Below are 21635 nucleotides of genomic sequence, written 5' to 3'. Positions count from 1 at the left end.
ACGCACACACACACACACACCCCCCCACCCGCTCAATGGTCTGTATCCAAAGTTTACACAGGAACACAAAAGACCCCAAATCCCAGAGTTCACTCTGTTAAATGGACTGGAAGACTGCACATTGTAGAGGTCCTCCTCTCATCTGGTCCCTCACCGTGAGTTTACCTGCAGTGTAAGCAGCCGCATTCCCTTTAGTTCACATTCAAACGTTTTCACAGTTGGCACCGGTTAACTTAAAACCGACCGGATGATGATGGTGCACCGTCATGACTGTAAACAAAGTCCTCGTCCCCGAATCACACATTTTACTCACACACATCTCCATAACCTGCTTTTAACTATTTAATTGACATAAATTGTAAAACAAAATTGCATAAATAGTAGTTCCTACGACACGTTGTGATGCGACTCTTAAGGCCTCGACATAGACCGTTTTGTTCCTTGTGTGGGGGAGTCAAACGGACACAAAAAACGCAAGCTTATTTTATACATACATACAGTAGGCCCTCATTTATCAATGGAGTGTAAAATCTGCCCCAAATTTGAGTGTAGGTTTTGTAGTACACTCACGTCGCCACGGCATTTATAAAGTGATCGCAATCAGCTGATCCTTCCTTAATTTCGTTCCGTTAATAAATGACGGCTGAAATCTATCTGGCACGCCCTATATGAAATCAAGCCTCGCCCTCTTTTTGCGACATTAACAACTGCAGTACGACCTGGAAACCATAGTTACGTCTTACGTGACGAAACCCCCCCCCTGCCTCTCATACACACACGCAGACGCACGCACACACATGCAACTGGTGTGTTTGTATCTTAAATAAAAAAAGAACGAAAACATGCATGAATGAAATAAAGCTGTAGGCCTACCCTGTCTGTTTCTACTCTCGCCTCGCTTGCCTTGCTGCCCGCCCCTCTCTCTCTCTCACACTCTCACACACACACACACACTCTCACACACACACACACACACACACTTAATTGCAAACTGTCACTGTGTGTCACCGGCATAGGGTCCATTGGGCCAGCAAACCACAGCATGCAAGCCGCCTTTGTTAATAAGTGGCTTCCCTCTTGCTTCGGGGGTAGGAGCAGAGCAGGAAAACAAAATCTTGCTCTCTGCTGCCTCCAGGTGGGCAGGGTGTCCTCGACGCAAGGTACACACTACGCAACGCAAGCAATATGATTGGGTAGGCTCAGGATCAGATCTCAACCCGACGGAACGAGACGGATCACGTAACTGACGTGACGCAGAGGGGAGACATTTCTCTCACCCTCCGTTGCATATGTATTCTTGCGTCGATTACGCTCGACTCTGCAAGGCACTTTAGTAGTAGCTTGGCCATTTGCCTTATTATTAAGGCTTATGTATGTTGCTTAGATGTAAAAACATGGATAGTGTGACAGATATGTAGGCTATCCACATGAACATCCAGGGATTCAACCAGCAAATCAATTATTTACATCAACGAGCATTGAGCATTCCCAACGTTACTACTTCGTGAGGCGTGTCACACCGAAAATAGAAGATCTACAAGCCCACAACACTTGTGATACGTTTGTAGATTGGCGTGCAGGACGCTGGCATGCAACTGCATTTACTCCAGTTACTTTAAAATAGGCTTAAGGTGCAGATCAAACTTGCAATGTATATATACGTGCAAAGGAGAAATACAGTGTGTCTGTCTGTTACGGGTAATAAATGGAAGTACATTTCCAGGTCATGGAAAGTGAAACATGGATTTAGGGGTGTCAGAGCGGTGGACAAGGAACGAAGAGAATCAAGAGATGGATGGAGCTTCAGTCTGGTAAAGCAGTCAGTGGACAACTGGACACCCATCTGCAAAAAAAGGAAAACTCTGAAATCTGTCTGAGAGCGTAAAGTGACAGTCACATCAACATGCACTGCCTTTAGCAGACACCCTCTGAGGGGTCACCCCAAGGTTTCGTTCCCGATGGAGGGCCAATGGGCGGTTGAGGGAGGTGGAGACTGCAGAGAGAGAGAGAGAGAGAGAGAGAGAGAGAGAGAGAGAGAGAGAGAGAGAGAGAGAGAGAGAGAGAGAGAGATCTTAACTCCAGGAACATCGTTTCCTGTTCTAGTTTGCATGGCAACAGTGAATGGATGAATGGATGATGGATTCATAACACACCAATGAACAGAGGGGGAGGGTGGGACTGGGATGGTGTGTGTGTGGGGGGGGGGGGGGGGTCAGTCCTTTACATTCAGTCAATTCACATGTCTAGTGAAAACAGGAAAGTGCATTGAAGACAATATACTGTAAATACTAAAAAGTATTTAAAAAAGAAAAGATTGACCTTGAATAATTTACCTTATTTTGAACCAGGTGACAGCTTCACATACACAGTTACACACACACACACACACACACACACACACACACAGAATGCCTCAGACAAGAGACCTCAATTTGAACCAGCCATAGCAATAATGGCGACAATGCTGTATGACGAGGTCTAACTAGGCCTAGGGCATACTGTAAAGTGGTTTAACTGTCATGCTTCATATGAGGAAGGGTTGCTGTGCTGTGTGAGAGACAGGATTAAAGGCCTGACTCACATCAGTTCAACTTTAAAATGAAAATGCTCAGACAGAGACTATGCAATGAGAATAAAATGGCATTCAATTGTAATCTGTGGGGTTTGTTTGCTGTGGTCACACTGGACTTCATTTGATATGAAATAAATGTAGCATTCAACAGAATTGTGATGATTTCTCTATTAAAAAAGGGTGACACTGCAATTGATTTGGTCTGACTGCTGAATACAGTACATTTCCGGTATTAGATGAAGCCGTAATGACTTCACGATGGTTTCATTTTCAAACACAGTTTGTACTTTGTACATTGGAAACCTGTCCATAAGGCTAATGTGTTCAGCCAGTCTCTCATAATTCCCAAGACTCTTCCCTCATTAATTTATCAAAATACATATCCATATCCAATATCTTTCTTTTTTGCTTTCTATTCTTCTCTGCTCTCCAGTCTCCACCCGCCCACCCCCCTTTGGTTGGTTCAATTAATTGTGTCGTTGTTGTTGTAGTTGCTGCTGTTAAATGGGTGTAACGTTTTTACTCGAGTGGCATACTGCCATTCACAATTGAAGTGACAAAACTTGAACGCTGACACACGAGCAAAACAGGAAAGAATGGCCCTGAGCAGCCCTGATCCAGAGTCTGTCTGGAGACACGACATTCCACAGCTGCTTCATAGACAGACCAGGCTATGTCATGCTTGTTGTGTTATGGCTGTCATCATTGTCCCAGTTTAAGTGCAGTCTTTCGGTTTCATGTCGGCTCATGGAAGATGTCATACGTAGAAAACTGGTAAAAATGAGTGATGAGTGGAAATGGTGGCACTCAAAATATATATATATATATTTAATCATTTTATTTTGTTACATCAGGCTGCTTATGCATTTCAGCATAGAGCCTTCGTCAGAGCATCATATGATTATGTTTATCTAACAAAATTAAAAAAATGGTTTTAAATACACATACACATTATATACACAACACAAGTATATATTTGTATATATATATATATATATATATATATATATATGTATATAAGTATATGTATTTTATCATTATATTTATAATATATCAATGCATCAATGAGAAAACAATAACTAAGTATAATCAACCAAATCGATTTGATCTGATAAGCCCTTGACACACAGCCATGGAGGCAACCAGAGGAAGCACACATTCATTTATTTTTAAGTTTATAGCCACTTTCTTTTTTTACCCCGTTTCGTTATGCCAATTAATTCCTCAATTTCCTCCCCATGCACACTGCCGTTGCGTGTTGTACCCTACTGGGTACAACCCTCCCTGCTGACAGGTGCCACCCAGCGACGAACCCTCCCTGCTGACAGGTCCCACCCCAGGGACCAACCGTCCCTGCTGACAGGTGCCACCCCAGGGACCAACCGTCCCTGCTGACAGGTGCCACCCCAGGGACCAACCGTCCCTGCTGACAGGTGCCACCCCAGGGACCAACCGTCCCTGCTGACAGGTGCCACCCCAGGGACCAACCGTCCCTGCTGACAGGTGCCACCCCAGGGACCAACAGTCCTTGCTGACAGGTGCCACCCCAGGGACCAACCGTCCCTGCTGACAGGTGCCACACCAGCGACCAACCGTCCCTGCTGACAGGTGCCACCCCAGGGACCAACCCTCCCTGCTGACAGGTGCCATCCCAGCCTGTAGTATTACGTGCAGAGAAATATGTATTTTTGTGACCAAAGCAATTATGATGGTGCTGCCTCACGGATTTCTGCTCACACCACTACAAGCTCGTTTGACAATAGAACTGCCTCTAAAAACACACACTATGCTGACCCCAAGAGCTCTGAAGAGTGAAGACTTCAGTTAAGTTAAGCCTTTTCCTCTGAGACAGAGACAGACAGAAAGAAAGACTTTGTTTAAACCACAAGGCCCAAAATCAACACCAAAATGACCCAAAATAACTTCTGTTTGAGAGTCAAGGAAAAGTGCCCCTGTGAGTGCAAACAAAACGTTTGACACAACTACCACCAGCCAGGCCTGTGCTGTGTGGTGGTTCTCAGGAAAGTGTATGGAGTATGGCCACCGAGTGCCCAAACCCAAACTAAATAAAGGATTTAAGATATTTTTGTTAATGCTCGCTTTGTGTCTTTTATACTCTAAAAGAAACAAAGGGAGCATTAACAATTAAATTAAATCTTGATTTACTTCAAGATTGTGGCTCTAAAATGTGTGGCTCTAAAATTTAGAGACACAATGAGAAAACAGCGGCGGCTACAACTTGGGGCTCTTTTCAAAGCTTAAAAACATCTGCGAAGGGAGGGGAGGGCTATGTCATAGTAACTGGCATAGACAGAATGTTGGCCTCAGCAATGAAGAGAGAGTCCCACACAGACATGACCTCCATGCCAGGCAGTTAACAGGATTTCAACAAAAAAAAAGCTAGGCTAATAAAATAAAACAATGCATAAGCCGAGGAGCATTGAGTTAACAGCATGTGCAGTGAGACTGTGGTCATTAAGGCCACCACCATGTGAAATACACAAACAACCACAGCTCAAGCCAAGCCTACATTATCCCAAGTCAAAAACCCTTAACAATGCACCCTCGTTAACAAGATGCAGGCAGCAAAAACAACACAACAGAGATAGCGAGAAAAAGAGGTAGAGGGGGGGGGAGAGAGAGAGAGAGAGAGAGAGAGAATGATCTGAGGCTAAATTTGAGAATGAGTTTCTGACTGGCCCCAGAAGCAGGCCTTCAAACTGGGTTAGGGGAGCTGCATCTCCCCCAGGCTCACTTTACTGGAGCAAACGTGACATTGGAGTGGGTGGGGGCGAGAAGGGCTTGAGGGAGGTTCTGATGGAGTTATGTCCCAATATGGGCATAGGGTGGAAGAGGGGGGGGGGGTTGCCCAATGCCACCACTACAATGGCAGCCCGCTTGACTCCACTGAATCGACTCGCATACTGTACGTGTGAGAGTCACACACACACACACACACACACACACACACACACACACACACACACACACACACACTTCTCCTGAGGCCCTGTCTGAATACAGTCTGTCCAAAGGGACTTTGTTGTCATGAAACAGATGCAACACACAACCACACTTCCCACTGTGGTTTACTCGCCTTTCACTAGAACACACCCACGCTGGAGCCTCGTTTTTCATGGCAAGTATCTGTGTGTGTATAATTCATACATACACAGAACATCTATCCATTCTTACACTTTCAAAGTCAAAACAAACACTGGATTTTACTGTGTACTGTACACACTACACACACACACACACACACACACACACACACACACAACTCTGATCATCAGATGGCGTTTCAGTCCTCTGCCTGAGCCAGCTGGGCTGGCCCCCCACTACAAAATCACTACTATCCCCTTACACATCTGGCCTCGTCAACACAGACACCCAAACACCGGTTCCTCCGGGTCAGCGGAACGGCCTTAAAGAAGGCTCTTTCTACGGAGACTGACATGATGAGGGGGATGCAGAGACAGAGGAAAAGAGAAGAAGAGAAGAAGAGAGACAGAGGGAGGGGCTCCGGCACACAGTAGTAAACAACTCTGAAAGACGTGTGTGAATGGCGAGTGTGTTACTGTGTGTGTGTGGGTGTGTGTGTGTGTGTGTGTGTGTGTGTGTGTGTGTGGTGGTACGTGTGAAAGAAAGAGGGAGAATGTGTGAGAGTGCTAGAGAGAGAGAAACACTGGGAGCCATTGCTGCTTATAGCTTTTAAAAGATTGCAAAATAACCATGCACGAACTTCTTCTGACAAGAAGCCCAGAACGTCTGTTAAGAGTGAGAGAGAAAGAGTGAGGGACTGTGGAATTCAGAGGCCGGAGGAGGAGGAGGAGTGGCCGTTTGGGCTACTACTAGCCGTTATGGTGTAGCGTGGGACTCCAGGCGTAGAATTCCTCCTGCAATGCTCTGTCAATGCCACTTCTGTTCTGCAGCAGAGCCCTGCCATGTCAAAAGCACTGCAGATACAAAGGAGACCATGTCTGTCTGAGTGAACAACATTTTGTGTGTGTGTGTGTGTGAAATGTATGTGAGTAAAATCTCTCCCTCTGGGCGTGTGCGTGTGTGTGTGTGTGTGTGTGTGCAATGTGCATGCGCGTAAATCTCCACACTACCACAGGCTTCTCCCCTCGTGGGTGTAGGCTGCTATGCTACGCTAAGCTCACTGATGCTAATAATCTGACAGCAAGTGGTGAAAAAGCATCCACTACAACAGCTCACAAGTATCATGGAACCTGCAGAGCGCGCACACACACAATGCAGGAACTATGAACAATTTGCAAATACAAAAGCTACTGTAACTTGTTGAGAGCAAATAGTAGGCTATGTTCAGAAGTATATGAATCGCCACAAAGCCCCCTGTGTGTCCAATGCCGAGGGCTCTGTGGGGTGTGCCACATACAGAGCCAGGGCACCCTGGGAAGAATGTCTGCTTTTCTGCTAAATCTGCAGAAATATCTGATGATGCTCCTACCAAGGGCGAGCAGGTAGAGGGCGACCAGAAATATCCTACAGCTGCAATGATACTGTATACTGTATATGGTACATATGGTTCTTGCCCAGATTAAATACAAATGCATCTTCTACATTTTTAATAAGTCACACATGTTCTCCTGTATGGATTGTGCTCAGAGCAGCTATGCTACACAAACAGTACAGCTAGTTACTACAAAAGACACTAAAATAAACTTTTAATGGGGGGCAAGCTCTGTTCGTTTTACTTTTGTGTTTCATCAGTAAGTATTCAATTATCTTAATGTGACATGTAGGGGATATTAAATTGAATCAAAAGGTGAGTTTCTTAGAGTGTGGACTTTATCTAAAGCAGAGTATGCCCTCATATCGGTTCTGCACCTGAGCCTGTTTGGATGTGCCTTTTTTGCATACCAATATCACGGTGATCATTCTCAACCACAGTCACAGCGATCATTCCAAATGTCGGCACAAATAGGCAAAATGAACAGAAAATAGCAGAACTACATTTACTACAACTTCACAATGATTAAACTTGTAGATCGGCTATTTTCGGCAAAGAGATTTGAACTTGAGGGAGAAAATGAGCGGTCCATGGATGGACCCCAGTCGATGAAGTATAGGGTTTAATAAAGCTGGTCTTTTATATATTGCAGTTTTATAATGGGTGTTTTACCATTATCCTAATAGGTATAGTTATAGTATGTTTCCTGTGTATCATCAGTCTGTAGACAATTGAATAATACCTGACCTTTTAGAGACAATACAGGCCAGTTGAGTACAGGTGTTGTTAACCCTGCTATTAAACCAGCTTGCCGTGCAAAGCTAGCTCCACATAAACATAAAAATGTGCAATATAATGCTTGGAGGAAGCTATTTTTGTTTCTTCCTTAGCCTATTCTATACAGTAACTACTTACTACAGTTACTTACAGTCCATACCTGATACCTATAGCTACAGTTCTGATGCTCTCTCTCTAACCACATGAACCCTAGCATCCTTATTTTTGGCAGGGGTTAACATTTGGCCAAAATAGCAGATCAAGCTTTGAGATGCGTTGTGAGTAGGCCTGTAACAATTACATACATCGCAATTATTTGAGATAATCACTTTATTTATTTTTTGCATAATCGTGTTGTTGAAAAATGTGCATATTGCATTTTCAACAAATAGCAGAAATAGCTTACAACACATCACTTCGTTGTAAGCTTATAGATATTTCCACTATTTTGTAAATTCTTAAAGTAAAGATTATTAAATGTGTCAGTGATTTTCAGTGAAACTATGCCATTTGTAATCACGAAGCCGAAAAGGAAAACAGAAATACAAATCGTAACTCCCCAATGTTCAATGCAAAAAAGACACAATTAAATCATTAATCGCAATTATTTGTTTCTCACAATTAATCGTCAACTTAAATTTGCAATCGGAGAACTAAGGGAAAGGGATGCCAAGCCTTAGTACAGCCCACTGGGGACACTGAATGACTGGTCAATGAAGTACATGGGGTTTAAGTGGTTAACGTGTGAGGTTTGCAGCGGTTGCGCAAAGACCCTCCCGGCAGCACTGTTTAATGCAATTTATAATTTAAGTATTTTTTGTTATTATTCATGACAAAGTTGTACAGTATGTATATCCATAACATAAACAAGCAACACGCTAGCAAACAATTAATTCTCTAGTTCTTTGTTTCAATCATTTTATTATTTTCACAATTATATTACCTGATCATCATCTTCTTAAATACACTAGTTTACGCTTTTGTCACATGCAACTCTATACCGTCATATGCATACATCTGTCCCACGAATTATCAAAACATGATAATTCGGCTAGCCGGCGTATCTGTGTATCAGATTGTGAAAATATAATAAATAATAATAGGCCTAATAATAAAATGATTGAAAGAAAGAACTAGTGTATTGTCTGCACGTGCTGCTTGCTTATGTTATGGATATACATACTGTTGACTTTTACAACTTTGTTATGAGTAATTCAACAAAAAATACTTATAACTTTCACAAATAAATTGCATTATACAGTGCTGCCGGGCGGGTCTTTGTGCAACCGCTCCGTTATTTAGATATATGCGTAGAGTACAGGGTTCACCATCTCCCTGCTCAAGAGCACTCTGGACAAGTTCGGAGAATGAACCAGGTCACGTTTTGTATTATAAGAGTTCATGGTCATTTTGCTGACAGTCTGACCCCAAAAGGCATAACACAAGTAGAAGGAAAACAAGAAACTGAGAGCCCAATGACAAACAGCCAGTAATGAAAGTGCTTTGTTCTCAAAATACATTACTTATATTCCTTCTAAAACAGATCGGGCGGGTTGGTGTCAGGAACTGCAGACCACAATCTGTTACAGTCATACACACACATACACAGACAAACTGTAAATCAATTTCAACATTGTTACTGCCCGGCTTTGAAAAAAGCTGTTGATGTTATGGGTCCTTCACTGGTTCCTGGATTGCTACACACTTTTCCTCAGAGCATGACGGCTCTTTTAAATCGCTTGGATATTCTTCACTTCACAGAATGTTAGCTTATCATGGATAAGCTAAAAAAAGGGGGAAAAGAAAGAACACCCATAAATCCTGCACCTGCTAAAATCAATGACTTTGCTGCTGAGCCATAAACAATCAGTCAAGCCAAGCAGCCAGTGGCTCAAGGACCGGTTGGCTCTGAGACGACTCTACCAGCTGTGAAAAGTAGAGCTTTGAGCAACAGGCAGGCCAGTAGCACAGAATCCCTAATTGGCTCATATGCACTAAACTAAAGGATGGCCGACAGGTTTGCTTTACTGTAAGCCAGATAGTGTGATAAAGCCGAGTTCCATCTCTAGTTGAAATAACTACATTATGTATCTTGGGTTGACTATACATAAACAACTGAGGGCAGTTTAGGAGAGCAGACTGATTAAAAGGGATACATGAAGAAAGGGAATGTGTGTCAATACCACCAATGTTGTACACGATCTCAAAACTATTGTAAATGCAAAAATGTAGGCCTATTCTATATAGAAGACTAGAGCAAACAGCTAATGTTACTCTTGAAAGGATGCTGCTGCTTGGTTTTTTTGTATATATATATATATATATATATAGGCCTCTTTCATCATCAATATCGTAAGTCATGTCGGTCGGGCGATACCTAACTGATCCAAACTTCCTCCTTAAGAACCTTTTGCTTCTGCATCATGACCTTGGCAACCCAGCAGTCTGGCAGGTGACGGGGAAAGAATGTCGGGCAAGGATCCCAAAAGGAAAAAAGAAACGGTATCGTTGCATTTGTGTAGTGTGGCCCACTTTCCAAGGCTTTCCTGTGGCCTACAAAAGAACACCGCTTCAGGCAATTGCACAGAAATAGACTGTACCAAGAGAGATCTGTTGCTCAGGGGAGTCTGCATGGCCATCAGAAGAACGAATCGATAAGGGCATATGGTGTACATGTTTTTCAGGAACGCAAGCTGTCATACACAAAACTCAGGTTTCAATGCAACTGTTTATCTAGTCATTTAAAATTTTAATTCTTGTGCACTATTAAGTTAGATAGATCTTGAATTAAGTTGTGAGTTCAGTTATTGTACGGTAATTGTCCAGTGTAATTTGTCATATTTGTGAACTCTGCAAACTATCGAATGACACAAAACTCATGGTGACATAATGCCTAAAACCACTATTCAGTTCTGACATTGTCTGTGTTATGAAAGAGCAGGGAGTGATGCTGTCAACTTGAAAAGCCTCAATTTCATATTGAAGACTAATTTCCTCATGCACGCGGCAGTTGTGCAGGCTAAAATCTCCACTTGCGCACACAACTCAGAGCTGTTGTCTTCGCTGACAGGATACGAGTATAAAAGTGAAACGTGAGCAGGAAGTGTGTATGGGTCATAAAGCAGCACGGTGTGAGCACACACACTCATTCTCACAAGCAGAAAGACAAACACGAGAGAAAGACAGACAGGCAAAGGACGATAAAGCAGCCCGGTATGATTTGCATAGTTTCACTGTGGCTCAACATTTCCTCATGGGGATTTTTTGATGGGGAGGGGGGGGGGGGGGGGGGGTGTCCTGGTCAGCTGTGAACACAAACAAATATGTGAAAAATTATTATGGAAAGAGAAGCCTGGTGTGCATTGGACACTAGCGGGCGGCTTTTGTGGTGATGACACTTATATTTATAGGAAGCTGTTATGGATTCATCTGTATTACTATTACTAGTAATTAGGCTAAAGTGGACAATGAGATATTACCACCTACCAATGAGCTAAATAAGGCTACTGTCACCGTGTGAGAGTGTACAGGCAAGTGAAGGAAAAACAATACCATGCTATGCATCAATGCATGCTATGGGCATACCCTGCAGCATACTATGGTGGCATGTACTATGGTCACACATATTCAACATTGTATGTATTTGTAAGTATTTGTGAGCTCAACATTGTGGATTTAAATCTGATCTCGTCTCCTGTGGCGTCCTATTCTATAGTGTCTAATAATGCATAAATATGATTTTATATTAAGGTCTGTTCTGTTACAACACACCCACACTCAAAGTCTGTTGGACTCCGTCTAAACCCAACAACTTGCATATTGTGTTCCAGCCCAGATGGTAGTATTGACTGAGTCAGCTGTGTACGATGGACCATTGTTAACTGGATGATTAGTGGCAGGAGATAGAGGATGAGAGGTGGAGGCTAAGGAGCCAACCTTCTTATACTTTAGTAATGCTAGCTTAATGAGCTAAATCAGACTTACAGATAAGAGCTGGGATACTCTTAATGGGGATGTGTGTGACCAGTATAATTAAATTACTGTAAATGTTTCAATGCACCATATATGCCAACATGCTACTACAATTAGTAACTAGGAAACGGCTAATAGAGCAGTCCCACGGTACAGTGGATGGCAATGCATTAATATAGTGGTCAAGTCATGTCCTCCTCCTCAGCAATAATGCAGTATATTGTTGAGCTGAGATGTAACATGTTCACAAGGTGTTCTGTATGTGCCACAACCTAAACATTTCATATTTTGTATCCGAGAGTGACTTAGCAGGCCGTTGATTGTGATAGCCCTAGTTGAACAGAAGGATGCATGGGTAAAGGAACATCAGCTTGTGGAAGGAATCACTACAAGGTCCAGTAATTTATTAAGAATGTGCAAAGTTGTCTTGTGACTCCCCGCATACAGCTGAATGACCATCAAACACCAGAATCCGTGAATGAATGCAGTGGGAGAGTTTTGTCCGTGCAACTGGCTAACTGCATGTTCAGCTAATACTGCAGTCAGATATTTGGGCTAGGCGTCTGTACAGTACACTCTGCAGCACAGGAAGGAAATCCTGTGGGATTTCTCAGTTTGTGTCACAAAGCAGCTTGTGATACATAGCTCTCTGGCTACCAAATGAAAGTCACTGTTGCAAGTAGATTAATTTGGAGCTATGCAACTGCTATATATACTGAATATCACATTACCCCACCTAGCCTGGTTCAGTCTTGATTTCTTGAATCAGCACTTTTTGTTTGATGGACACCAGCAGATGCCATAGAAATCTGTCTTCTGTGAAAAATACTACACTGAATACTAAAAATTTCTGAGGGCCCCAGTAAGCCCAGGACACCTGAAATATAATGAAATTTCACTGTTGCCCTGTTACTGGATGCTTAAAATTGTAATAGTGACTGTATGGTGATGTAATATAACATATTACACGTGACATGCATTTATTTTCACATGCTACGAGCTGAGGTGGAAGCTCCTACGAATGGAGTGTAAAGCCTTATTCATACTTACATGTACAGTTACTGTTATGTGCCAGTTAGTGTTGTGCACCCAAAATCTACAAGCTCACAAAACGTTGACGTCTCACACAATGTACAACTAGCCGTTCATAAGTCTAGCTTTCTCGAAGTGCATTTTAAAAGTGTTATTACTGTATCACCGAGTCAAAGTTTATTTTCATTGCACAGCTAAATCTATCTAATTGGATACTTTTATCATTACATAAATAAACAACACTCGGACAACTCAGCAACGGCTGCCACCTGTTTGCATTTCGGTAGGAATACCACCGAGTCATATTTGCAGGCTGGCCTGGCACTGATTACACTCGATTATAGCCGTCTCACCCTCCTGTCCCTGCTGCATAACAGCAGCAGGTTAAAACGGCACACATGCATGCAACCACACACACACACACAACTGTTCTTAGAACAAAAGCTAGCATTTCCTCTCGTGGGCAAGTGAAAACTGAGCTGAGAGTGAATCAAGCAAGCTATGATGCTTTAAATTGTGAATTTTATAGACAGAGCGATGTGCAGACGTACAGGGATGACACACATAAACACACTATAACCCACCGTCTTGGCAGGGCATGAATGATATGTGTGCACTGTGTTGGAGGCTGTGCTGACAAGCTGCATAACAGCAGCAGGTTAAAACTGCACACATGCATGCAACCACACACACAACTGTTCTTAGAACAAAAGCTAGCATTTCCTCTTGTGGGCAAGTGAAAACTGAGCTGAGAGTGAAGGAAGCAAGCTACGATGCTTTAAATTGTGAATTTTATAGACAGAGCGATGAGCAGACGTCCAGGGATGACACACATTAACACACTATAACCCACCGTCTTGGCAGGGCATGAATGATCTGTGTGCTGTGTGTGCACTGTGTTGGAGGCTGTGCTGACCCATATGTCGGTCTGGCCGATATATCTCCCATTTTCTAAAAACATCGGTATCAGTAATGAGCTGATGTGCACTGATTCCCGGTGTTTAACCACTAGGCCCTGGCCTATATCAACCTCACCTGCCTGCCATCCCTATTTTGGGCATGTCATTATAGGCGAAGATCTTCAAACGTTTTCCAAAATAAATTTCAATAGGGCTTAAGTGGTCTGACCCAAAAACCTGGCATTTGTCGGGCTACACATACAATTCAGACACACACACACGCTCTTCAGGCCCTTCCAAGGGACATTTGTAAACGTGTACATGTCTTTGCTCTCTTCAATGGTTTCCCCAATGCTTGCACCACATCACATCAGCATGGCATCTTGCAGCCTTTTAAATGTTCAACAAAAGCCCACACAAAACACAACATGAATTGATTAGTCACTGTAAACCGATTAGTGCTGGCAGCACGACGTGAACAAAGGCTCTGGGAAGGACATCGTTATTACTCAGCTACTACGGCTGATTATGTCGTCAAGTAACCAAATGTTATCAGCTTCATCAAACACTACCTCTGGCCAGAGCTAACAATGGTGACGATAAGGTCAGCAAACTAGTAGAGGCACACGATAGCAGTGTTTCTCAAACCACGGTCCATATCCCAGATATGGCCCATGGAATGTTGCTGCCGAGTGTTCCCAGGAGTCCGTATTTTAGAAATAAACAGTAGTTTGTGAAGTAGACTATGTGAACATCCACTATGTGAAGTGGAAGTGCAGAGATATTTCCTTGCTGGTCCTCAGGAAAATATATATATTATTTTAATACAACACAATACAATTCTTTGGCTGATTTGGCATGAGATACATGAAGCCAACTGAGTATACTATTCACATAAACATTACACTACACACACACTAGTTAAGCAGACAGCATGTTCTATAGTTAGGCTAGGGCTAGGCTATGCACACCACAAGCAACGCATCTTCCAACCGAGATAATCAGATCATGCACAACAGCCATTGTCTCGTCTTAGATTCGTGAAATTCGTCCAGCATGCCAGAAATGTTGCTATAAGATCCTTACATTCTCTCTGCGCACACACACACAGTTGTTGAAAACTGCAGCTGTCACTGTATGTCCTGCACAACAGCAGCAGCCAGCATTTTAATGGATCATGAGCTTTAATATATCAGATTGCTCTACACTGGGAGTTCTTTAATCAAAACCACTGCAGCCCTGAGACAACGTTGAGAAATTTCAATCTCACTTTTGAAGACAAATCTGAGCAATCGAGCTTCCCCATGGGACCCAGTCTAAACAAAAACATATGAATATTTCACTTGTCTTCTTCAAATGAGTACATGCGACATGATGCGAGAAACAATCACCTGGTCAATTTTGGGTCCAACACAACATTAGGAACCACTGATCTTGACTGGTTGGTGCCTGGTGTTTGTGTGTTAGAGAATTCACTGAAGTCATTACAGCAAAGTGCTTCAAGGGAATCACCAGTAGAGTTGTGCTACCTGAACTGAACACCCCCACACCAATAAATACTTGTAGGGAGTGCCCTAAACGTGAGTAATCACACCAACTCATCTCTGCCTTTACATATGAATAGAATGTACCGGTATTTAATGTATTTTATATGTATAAAATATATATGTATCGCATTAATTTGCACCGCACAGTACTTGGTACACTGAATTGCAAATGTGTAAGTTATCAATTTTATTAACCCGCCCAAGGAAGGACTACAGATTAAAAAGAGCACATTTAGCAAACTCTTGCACATTGACATCGGCATGGAAAAAGAGGATGTGCATTGTCGCTGGTAAATAAAAATGAATACGTAAAGATAACGATAAAGAATACTGACCATGACTTTTGCTCCCACCCTTAATGTAGGACCTGGTGAGAAGTTTATTGATCTAAACTTTAAAGTCATTCAATACCATACCCCCATGGAAGAGAGAATAGAGTCATACATTAGCAGCCCATGTCAAGGCAAGACATCGAAACAGCTGCTGTGGTCTGACATTTGTGACAGCAACCTGAGACCACAAACATTTAGAAAAGCCAGGGTGCAAGAATCCTCTACCGGTCTGACAAGTAGTGAAGTCACTATATGAACTGCAATTCCATTCCATTGTGAAGCGTTCACAATAGGAGATGGGTACTTTGGCTGTTAACCTGGGGCCTGAGGTAGTCATTCATTCTTTACTCTGCAAAAGTTTTGCCGCAAAACTTAGTGCATGGTGGTCTCTCTGGCAACTTTTCAGAAACAATAATTGGAGATATTTCAAAGTGCAAATTAAGTCATCTAAATTGCGATTTATTTAATAAATAACTAACGTTAACGTAGACAGCCATGTGTTGCCAAAATATTGCCCAAAATCAGTATACACTGACTGCAGGCTTTCTAATAATCCAGTATTACAGTCAGATCAAAGCAGCTTCCTTGAACCTTGCCAGCAAATTATCGATCACATTTGTAGCGAATTACAATGCACTCCGCGCGCGCGCGCGCGGGCGGACACACACACACACACACACACACCCACACACACAGGCTAATGCTAACTAGCAAGTTAGCACTTCCTCCGGCATCTCTCTCTCCATGTGAACTCGTTTGACAGCCACTGATTTCTCAGCCCCGCAGCGCCAAGTAGCCCAAATCTAGCCGACGTAAATCAAAATACTGCACTAAACAGGCGTCTCGAGGTTGACGCAAAGTCGCAAACGCTCCCACTCACCTGTAATTCTCCTAGAACTGTACTTTGTTTTGGGACGGAGGAAATGGAAAATGAGAACTCTGTACAAGAGCGTTACTTTCCTGACCAGCCCAGCTCAGTCCCCCAGTGGCTACAGACAGAGACAACAACGGTTTCTTTTTTTGCACGCCCCTCCCCTCCCTCCCACCAGCCCGGACAGGAACCACTAACAAATGCCTATGAGCAGAGTGTCCGCCCATGGCATTTGTAATTGGCTCCTATTGGGGATTTGCCTTCTTCTTTGTCCAATAGTGACGCTGGATGCCTCTTTTGGGCGTTCCTCGCTCGGCTCGCTGCAACCCCTGGCCCCTGGCATTAAAAAAGAAGAAGTCAAACTAGAAAAAGTGACCCGCCTCGGAGTCGGGGCACAGGTCTCCCACCAAGCCAGGTCAGGTTGCAAGTAAGCCTGGGACCGAGGCTATTCAGGTTGTGGCCTCCTGGTGGCGCTATAATAGGCCAATGTGAAAAGGGTGCCATTTCATTGAAATTTATTGAAAAGATTTCCAGCACAGGATGAAATCCTCTACGCCAGACTCATAACAGACATAAATACATATTCAAATTCACAAGTACATACAATACATTAATATTTATATATATTTTTACACTTTAAAATAAACAAAGTTCATGTGGACACCCACTCTGTTTTTTGATTTTTTTCTAGCTATACTGTACAAAGTGTACATAATACAGTTTCAAAGTCCCGTATTTACCAGTTTATGACCACAAGCCAGCCATTTAGTTATACAAAAAATATTTTGTTGACCAAAATGTGTCAAGTCTATTCTTAAAAGTGTTGACTGAAGGAGCCTGCACTTCCTCCGGAAGTTTATTCCATGCTCTGACAACTCTAAGTGTAAAGAAATTCTTTCTCTTTTCTGAATGACAATTTAGTGGTTGTCATTCAGAGTCATTAAGAGTTTAAGAGAATTCCCTCTCAACTCATACCCGTTGTCCCAGAAATGGACAACAGGCTCGGCTGTAAAGTCATATACTGTATCTGGTGAACAAGTTTATAGACCTCAATCATATCTCCTCTGTACCTCCTGTACACTAACGTTGGTAACTGTAAGTGTCTTAACCTTTCTTCATATGACATTTCTTTCAACCCTGGTATTAATTTAGGCTTTTTGTTCAAAACGGGCCAATCTTGGATGGAATATGAAATATCGGACAGATCAGTCTTGAGCACATGACTATAGAGATACTGTGTAACGATTTGAGAGATTTTTGGACAGAATCTGGAGGAGTAATATAAAAAATGTGTTTTACAAAAGTCAGCCTCCTGGTGGCACTATAAAAGGCAGATGTGAAAAATGCAGGTCAAAGGTTTGTCCTTGGTCTCTAGGGAGTGTGCATGCAACGTTTCACGCAGATCAGTGCAGTTAAAGGTAAAAAATATGAAAAGCTGCCTCATGGTGGCCCTATAACAGGCCGTTCTGGAAAATGTGGGGCAGAGGTTCATCGTTGGCATCCAGGGAGTCTGTGTGCAAAGTCGATCGATTAGCTGGTAACGGACGGAAGGACGGACGGACACACACACACACACACACACACACACGGATGGAGTGCAAAACATACTCTCTCTCATGCCTTCGGCCTGGTGGAGACAATTAGTGTGGTCCTGGGACCCCATGGGGTCCCCTGCAGCTAAATGATAGTTACGAACCAAATGGACCCTTATGGGTCTCTAACTCCGAAAGTGTATAAATGGAACCATTTGGTTCCATTTGTACACTCTCAGAGTTAAATTAACGTGTCCTGGCCTCTCTTCACTGGCTCCCCATTCGTTTTAGAGTTGATTTTAAGATTTTATTGTTTGTCTTCAAATCACTGAATGGGCTGGCCCCGCTGGCATCTCTGTGATCTTGTAGAGGTTTATACCCCCTCAAGGTCATTGCGGTCTGCAGGCCAGTTGAATCTTAAGGTCACAAAAAAGGCACGTCTAAAGACCAGAGGTGACCGAGCTTTTGCTGTCGTAACCAATGTCAATCTGGCCCCCACCATCGAGACTTTTAAATCTTGTCTTAAGACCCACTTGAGCACTTGCCTGGAAAGCCTTGCAAGTTGCACGGGATGAGGAGTGTGGAAATCAGATATGGAAGAAGACCTTAAGAGCTGTTCATATATAGCTACTGTGGAGTCAGTACTGCTGTATGGGGCCGAGACATGGGCCCTTACAATACAACAGGAAAAAGCCCTGGATGGAGTCTACACAAGAATGCTACAAATGGCACTAGGTGTCACATGGACGGACTGCATCAGAAATGTGGACCTCTATGGGGACCTGCACGGGTCAAGGACAAAGTCAGAGAGAAAGGGAGAAGGGAACTGCGTTAGGCACCCACAACTTGAGGCAAGTGAATTGACCCTATGGGAGCCAACCCAGGGCAAAACCAGGAGGGGAAAGAAGCGTACCACCTATGTAGACGTGCTGCGGTGTGACAGCTTGGCTGACAACACTGCAGAGCTCAAGAACCTGATGTTGGATAGGAAATTGTGGAGGGAAGCAATCCAGGTATCCCGAGTTGGTGTTGGCTAGACCTTACTCTCGCAGCTACACCTTGGCTTTTAATTCCGTTTGAGTTCTCTGTGTTTTAGTTTGGCTTTGTTATGTGTGTGTTTTTGCTGTTTTCTGTTTTAGCTTTACAGTGTATTTAGCTTTTAACTTTCTGTACGGCACACAAACCTGAGTTGTGAAATGGGCTATATAAATAAAGTGGATTGGATTGAATTGGAAATTAACATTGAATTTACCATATAAATAATAAGGGTCCCAGAGATAAAAATGTCATTAAATGGGGATCCGTAGCCTAATGCATGTCAATGTCAATCTGGGAGGTCCTTGAAATTAAAATGGTTAAGAATCACTGCTAGAGCCTTAAATATCTTCTCTTATGGGCATCCCTGGCAAATCATTTCAAATGGGGGCTGCAGGCTAATAAGTGTCAATATGGGGGTCCTTGATATGAAAAAGTTTGAGAACTACTGTCGTACTATACAAAGTGTCACGCACTGAGGCGCACAATAAGCGAAAATAGCGAATCTACAAGATGGGACATGCTGTGGGCCAGTACTAGATCTATTTTTCACTAAATAGTTGTGAAATGTCTGAAAATGACCACATTTGGGTTGAAAATTAAGATGAATTTGATTTATAATATATACTAGGTTGTAGTAGGATTCAGAGGCAAACACAAATAAGTACATTAGGTTTGGGTATGACTGAAGAAGATTAAAGTATTACGCATGTGGTCAAGCTCTCTGAAATATGAATACAACTTTTTGGAACATTTAAAATAAAATATATTATATCGGCAAATAAATTATATCAGTTCACTGTTGCTTTCTTGGTATTGCCACGTGTAAATTATTCGTTATTACAACATACCGTATGATGAGTTCTTTATAGTAGCAGTTTCCCATAAGGGACAATTAAAACGAATTATTTATTTATCTTCAACAATATGTTCTCTAGCATTAGTCGTCTTAACACAGTTGTGCTTAAGCTAATAATGAGCAAATGTTTCTTTTAGTGTCAGTGTTGTTCATAACAAGGTCAACATGCAATATCCCAGTGGAAAGCACCACATGGGACCTCCTGCTTGCAGTGGCTGCTTCATCAGTAAGACAAGACAAGACAGTGAAGAGATTGATGGATGGATTTCAAAGGCATGTTGCAACATGCCAGGATTTGGGCATGTATGTATGGCATTTGGGCCTGCAATGTAATGAAACGAAAATGTGCGCACGCACGCACGCACGCACACACACACACACACACACACACACACACACACACACACACACACACACACACACACACACACACACACACACACACACACACACAAAGACATGAAGAGTATTTAAAAAATCACACACGTGTGAACTGAGTGGTGCAATTCCCCCCCCCCCCCCTCTCTCTCTCTCTCTCTCTCTCTCTCTCTCTCTCTCTCTCTCATTACACAGCACTACCCCTCCCTCTGTTTCTGCCGCCCCCTACTGGTATAAATCAGTAACATACTCAGGCTCATACACACAGGTGTACACACAGGTAGGTACATGGACATTGCTGATTGTAGGAGTGGTTGCACCACTCAAAAAAATGCCAAGCCTTTAGTTTACAATCAAAATATGGAGCCATTTTAGTGCAAGGTCACCAATAGCCTGCACAAGTGCACACGCTTTTCCTATGGTGTGTTATGTAAGTGACATGTTGAAGTCATGCAGCTTTCAGGATGATGTAGGCTATGTCTGGCTATTGATTTATTTTTCACATAAAGACGAATCAAATGTATACAGATAAAGTGAGACAAACTAGAAAGATAACTTTTTAATTACACATGATGAACGAAGATGAATACTTTTTTCGACTACTTTTATTGAGAGATTATTGATTATTGAGAGATTATCATGATGTCTCTGTACATGTAGTATGCACATTTCCACTAAAACCATCCATACTAGTGTAGGCCTAACTTATTACGTCCCCTGGAGTACCCGACTCATATAGACTGTAAAGACCTGACTGCATGTTAATACTTTTTACAGTCTATGGTTAATACACAGGAGCTAAACTGACCCACAGTGACACCTGGCGGTAACATGTAGTACAAATTTAAAGTTTATTTGTTACATGTTCAACACTGAGGCACTGACTGTGGGTGCAGGCTACTGTGGGTGTGGGATGCAGCCATCAGGATCACAGAAAGCTTTGGGGCGACATAGCATTTCTATGACATAAAGTTAAACTTTTTGCACTAGTGGCGGTGCCCCCTATGGGCAGAAGTGAAAGTGCTTTTGGAAGAGCGCTCTGAGGCCCTTCAATAACAACATGCAATTAGATGCCAGTAGATTATTTTCTTCCTTTTTAAAATGACTCACAGAACAGTAGTTTTGTGATGAAATTCAGGAAGGAAGAACTCAAGTGTGTTTGATCTCTGCTACCATAGCAACCGTGATGAGGAAAGTTTGGAGATATATAACTAAAGGTGTCAGTGCTGCACTGACATTAGTACATTTACATTTCTAGTAGTTTATTTGTTTGCGCTTAATGTCAACTGTAGTTAATGGGATACCTGTCCAGTCACTGCACGATTGCAGAGCTAGCTACACTCAAATCGGGT

At 42.7% G+C, this 21635-nt stretch overlaps 1 protein-coding gene across 2 annotated transcripts in view; it reads right to left on the bottom strand.

Moving 5' to 3' along the window:
* fam49a (family with sequence similarity 49 member A) overlaps positions 1-16598 on the bottom strand; it is a 41837-nt gene extending 25239 nt beyond the window's left edge. For both annotated transcript variants that reach the window (XM_080791064.1, XM_080791063.1), the window contains exon 1: positions 16489-16598. The gene's annotated coding sequence lies outside the window, so the exon portion shown is untranslated. The remainder of the gene's footprint in view (positions 1-16488) is intronic.
* Between the last annotated feature and the right edge of the window lie 5037 nt (positions 16599-21635).

Source organism: Protomyctophum bolini (genome assembly GCF_963924005.1).
Source record: "Protomyctophum bolini genome assembly, chromosome: 19".
In the NCBI taxonomy this organism is placed as follows: Eukaryota; Metazoa; Chordata; class Actinopteri; order Myctophiformes; family Myctophidae; genus Protomyctophum; species Protomyctophum bolini.
The sequence above is the reverse complement of the archived record's forward strand: the minus strand, read 5'-3'. Positions and strand labels throughout refer to the sequence as shown.